The sequence below is a fragment of the Acartia tonsa genome, chromosome 3 (genome assembly GCF_053477335.1).
Source record: "Acartia tonsa isolate MP-2025a chromosome 3, ASM5347733v1, whole genome shotgun sequence".
Taxonomy (NCBI): Eukaryota; Metazoa; Arthropoda; class Copepoda; order Calanoida; family Acartiidae; genus Acartia; species Acartia tonsa.
Window position 1 is genome coordinate 19,640,833 of NC_137262.1, and position 6,056 is coordinate 19,646,888.

Sequence of the window (6,056 nt, forward strand, 5' to 3'; positions counted from 1 at the left end):
ATTTTATTTGTAGCATTTCTAAAATTATGTTACATGTGCCAGTCAGTTTCTCTTTGGACTTTTACAAGCTTTTTTACTATTTGCCATGAAAATAAAAGAGTAATTTAATAAGTATGGCCTAATTGCATAAGCATTGCAAGATTTCAAAAGTATCTCGCTATAACTTTACTTTTTTTGCTTTGCTAAGAATTTAACTTTTATAACTTTTATATTTTACTTTTAAAATCCTGTAAAAAAGAAATATATTAGGTAATCTTTTTTTATAAGCACCGTAAAATTTCACATAAAGTGCAATTGCAGTAATTTGGCAAGAAACATTAGAATTTAGATTTTTTATTGTAAGCTTAATGGATATAGTCATCCTTGTTGTTTGGTGTACGTGTGTGTATAGAAGGTCATATAAGCCAATCAAGTTTGAGCAAGTTTATTTCATTATTCCATACAAATATTAGAAACGTGCAAATAGGAATACAATTTAATTTGCAAACAAATATTTTATAATTTATTTTCAATCTTTAACATTTGAAAAGAGATAGTTCTATATTTTTAGTAACAAAGCTACTTTATAACTATCTTTACCTGTTTGACTTTCTGTAAGTCCGTGCGTAACGCCATGGAGGAAATTGGATTTACTCGTTGATATTTAAGAATGACAGCTTATTAGGATATACATTATTAGGACTATCAATTTGTATCTAATCAATATTTTACATTGTTTGTTTGTCTATAGATTTTATTTTAGTAAATTGTTCATATGAAAACGGTTCACTTTTCAATGTTTATGGTGTTTTGGGGTAAACATTCCTTGTTTTTTAAGCTTCTCTGAAAAATCCTATAAAATTTCTTATGCCGTTTCTGAAATCTTAAATAAGAAGACGCAAATTCTTTTCTTTTCTAATGGAACACATTAAAGTTGCAACTAATTAGCATACTAAAAGCTTGCATTTTCTCCAGTTAATCGATTGCATGCTAAAAAGTTTAATGTGAGTAGTTTTTGACATTTTCCTTTCTTGAATTTACATATAAACTTAGTTTTCAAGAAAATTTAGGCCAAACTAAGAAAATTTAATGTTGACCATTTTTTAAAGATTTTTTTTCGTTGTACTTATTATTTTTGTTATAAACCTTTTTTAACCTTTTTTAACAGTACAAATATTTTCATTTTATTTCGAAGATAGGATTAGATTAGATAAGAGTAAGAAGGAAGGAAGGGGAGATAATAAAAACAGAGAAGATTATAACTAAGCAATAAATTGGGCACAAAAATGCATTTTAGGGGTTGCGCGGCGCGCGGGTGGAAAAAAAACCTTTTTCAGGGGTCAGCAGTGGGGGTCAAACCATTTTATAATGCATCCCGCTACACGAGAGTTGCTGCACATCCCCCCCCACACCTCCACCCTTAAGATTGTTGATTCCTATTACCAAGCAGGAAGGGATATAGACATAAACTGAACTAAATTTTATCATCTTACTTTTCTGTCATTTAAAATTGAAAATCAAGCCCATATAAACATGGAAGCATTGATTATTTTAAAAATTAATTTTATTGTCGATTATATTAAAATAAAACAAAATTGACCATAGCTGACTCATTATCGACAAAGTTTAACCTAATTACTTTGTAAATTTTGACTGTATCACATCAATTTTAAAAGTATTTATCACTGACATATCTTCAACAAACTGTTATTTTAATACCTATAAACGACCACCTATCATTTATGTATTATACATTAGAAGAAAAGTTTGAGTTGCCATGCCTCTGTTCCTGAAACTAACCCCTCACACACCCAATCTACTACATTTTATTCAGGGATAAAGGAGAAAAGTAATTGTAATTTATGAATGTATTATATTAATGAATTAAATTGTCTAATATGATCTAATTTAACACATTAGAGACAACAAACCCTTTCGGTTGTTTCATCAGATTTGTTTGGAGGTAGCCTCAAATATTAGCAGCATGAACCATTTTGACCGTCTTTGTTATGACGCGTTGGGGTTTAGCCATTAAAACAAACTTCTACTCGACAGCAAGCAAACAAAATATATACCAACGACGTAGGTCATTTTTTAGTCCAACAAAAATTCCTTATATCCTTGAATCTACGCAATGCCTTTTCCTTGTTTGCATAAAAAGGCTTGAAATCTTAGATCAGGGCAACCCCCAAATCCCCCTCCCCCAAATTCTATCTCCAATCCAACGTTTTGTTTGTTTCAATTTTTGGAACTTCAAATATGGATTGATGATATAACATGAAAAACGGGAAGGATAAAACATATTTAATATTTATTTGTTTTTACGGATTTTTTAAGCTATTGAAAAATATACATATTGTCCAATTCTTTATCATCCAAAAGAACATCTTAAAGCAACCTGCATTCATATCATATTCATCATATATGAATAGTTATTTCTCGCATCGTATTATAAACGGCTTTCTGCGGATATAGAATGTACAATTATGAGATTGAAACTAGTTTTTTTTAGCCCCGGGGTGCCGAAGGCACTGGCTAAAAAAACTGGTTTTAATCTTATGATTGTACATTTTTATATTCGTAGAAAGCTGGATATAATACGATGCTTGACATAGTTTTTTCGTATGGATAAGAATCGGTTCCTATCCACCGGATTCGAATGAATACGAGAATAGTTATTTCTCGTATCGTATCATAAACGGCTTTCCGCGAATATAGAATGTACAATTATAAGATTAAAACCAGTTTTAGCCCCGTGGTGCCGAAGGCACGGGCTAAAAAAACTGGTTTTAATCTTATGATTGTACATTTTTATATTCGTAGAAAACTGGATATAATACGATGCTAGACATAGTTTTTTCGTATTGATGAGAACCGGTTCCTATCCACCGGATTCGAATGAATACGAGAAAAAACATTATTTTTTTAGCCAAGCATTGCTGTGCTACTTCCTATGTTACCAGCGCCGCCACTTTATAGTTATGATAAGTCGGTGAGTCAGTCCACCATTGAGTCAGCTTGTTACTCTGTCTCTATTCTATAGTAAGTACGTCAAATCTGCATCTCTCTTGTGTTTATTTGATATCATTTATATTGATTCATAACATTGCAAAGACTAGAATTGAATTTATTAGCATGTTGTTACACGCTTATACCAACAACGAAATTAATTCGGAAAAAAATCACGAAATCAATACCTGATTTTCAAATGTCGTTGGGGGGCAACACTTAGTAGAATTGACGACCTTTTTATCTGCCCTTCAAATATATTTTATTTTATCAATTGTTATTGTTTAAACTTATTGTATCATTATTATTTTATAAATATTATTAACTCTTACTTAAATATATAGGGAAAAATAGTTTTATTTGTATAAAATTACGGCACAGCTATAGTAATTTAATTTATAAAAAGCTTTACTTGTGTCAAATGTTGTTTATTAGGATTTAAAATTTGGGTATGCATTCACTTCCGCACATGTATCATATTATCAAATCTCCAGAAACGCATATTACTACAACATTAACAAAAAATTGGTGTACATGTGGTAGTCGGACAGACTGTCACTTCCCAGAGCATGCTACGCTCCGGGGCTCCGATAAAACACGCAGGTGGTTAATCCCTAACCATCACATTCCTAAGCCAATCCTTTCTTCTATTGACCGCCAGATAATGCGGTCAATTCTACCAGCCGCCGATGGGGGGAAGGGGTTGCCCCTCCCCCCTCATGTTCCAGATAACCTACCCTTTTCCGGGGAACGCCAGCCTTACCCCCACAGGGGCCTGCCCTTCTGCCATTCACCTGGCCTGCAGTCCCCCATTCTCTCCACACCCATTTTCTACCTAACCCAATATTGTAATCTGTTGTATATAAAGCCATTAATTTGTTATGTATAATCAGTTCTAAATAAATCTTCAAAACTGTAACTACTTGGAGTATTTTATTGATAGAATCATAAAGGCTAGGGGCTCTTTTGCCGGACTCGCTAAACAGGATTAAACTGCTTCACCCCTATTACATACACACCAAAATTACCCATTATGTAAATTCAAGTTATGACTGAAGCAGTTTGGACACTGTGCTGTTATTTAGCACAGACCAATCAAGATCTAATACGATTTCAAGGATGCAGACGTGTTTTTAAACCTTTGGGGACCAGTGTAATTTCAAGTCAAATGTCATCTAACTCTCTGAAACATTAGATGAGATGATATGCGGAAACTAATGCAAACCTAAGATTACAACAGTATCATTAATATTATTTATAACCAACAACAAAAGATTTAGAGATTGCATTGGGATTTCAGTTACAAAAAAATAGGTGTAAGTAGAATAAAAAATATTCACTGTTATTTTATCTATGAAAGGGAAGGCTCCCCTAAAAAAAAGAAAACTTAATTATTTCAGTGATATAGATCTTAACGAACAAAAAAATCTTACTACTTTCACAATAAAAAAGTAATAAAACTTTCCTTTGATTTGAAATATTTTCCTTCGGTTGTAATGGTTAATTTTAGATAATACTAATGAACTAGTCGTGTTTGGTTCTTTATATCCATATGTTTATAATCTAGAACACTATTTGCCTTTTTATTGTAATAATAAAATTGCTATAATACTTCAAACAGTTATGTCATAAAAATCTAAAATACTTCAGATTAGAACTATTACAAAATAATGTGTTAAGCTTATAATAAGGTCAAAATAAGGCTTATTTTTTTCACTTCAGGATCAGCAGCCGCAATTTTTTACTAGATAATTACAAAAATATTGTAAATCTAAGGATAACGACATTTATACTGGCGAAGTGCGAAAAATTACTCTTATTCTATTATGACTTGTCAGTTTTGGAATCGCCATGTCAAAATTCAGCTTAATGGATAATTCTACAATAAAAAATTCTTTGGAGTGGTCTATATAGTTGCTATGCTGTCTATTTTAGGTTGCGCCCCCAGCATCTAACATCCCAAGACATTAATAAAAATATGACTTAGTCTAAAACCATCCAGGGACCTTTGTGAAGCTTTTCTAAATTGGAGAAATCTTTCGCTTTAGTGGTTAGGAAGATCTTAACTTACAAACAAAAATCTTTTATTACTTTGTATTATGGGATTAAGTTTATTATACCTAAATTTAGTATCAAACTTATCTGAGGTTCTTATATCTCTTACAAAAGAAAAAAATCTCTGTGCACGAACCTTTATTTTACCTATTTTGCAACCGGACAACCTTGTTTTAAAGTTTTATACTATCTATAAAAAATTAAGAATTTACGTTGGTCCTCAAAATTGTGGGAATTCAATTTATCAGTTTGACAGTATATGCGAAACAAGGAAGTTTTGGGGGATTTTTCATCAAATCATTTGTGATTTACAATATACCCCCCCCCCCCCTCTTCGTAAAATAGTTTGAAAATTTGTTTACTTTTCTTCAGGAATAGGTTATACTATTTTTTTTGCATAGCCTCTTTGAGGCACTCTTACACTCGTACTCAAATTAACCTAATCCTTAGACTTTTTCCACGACTTTACAAATGTGATTAATAGAAAGATAAGTATAGAAACGTTTTACTTAAGTCTAAAATCGTTATTTTTATGAACTTTGCTTAAGTGGATGTTTTCATCCATGTTTTAATACCTCGGTGGGGGGGGGGGGGGTATATGGTTCACTTAAATATGGAAAGATATTGACAGTGTTTGTAATCTACTAAACAGCACTTTTTAACCCCGAAAGTACAAAATATTTCAAATTTTAAAATCATAAATATAAAAAAGTACAGTGTGTAAAATTGTTAAACTCAGTTTTCCTCATTTTTTTGCATTTTTCTTTCGTTAAATGAAATTCTTTTTTTTTAAATTAGATTTATCTCTACTCAACTATTAATTATTTACTTTTTGTACCATGTTAAAAAGTTCAAATTAAATATTTTGATGTGAAAAGTTAGAGTTTTTACTAATAAAATTAAACTAAAAATAATTTGATCAATAAAGGACATTAATAATCCTCTAACAAAGTTGTGAGTATGTTTTTAATGATTGGTATTTTTAAAAGCGAAGCTTTTCTATAATTAGGGTC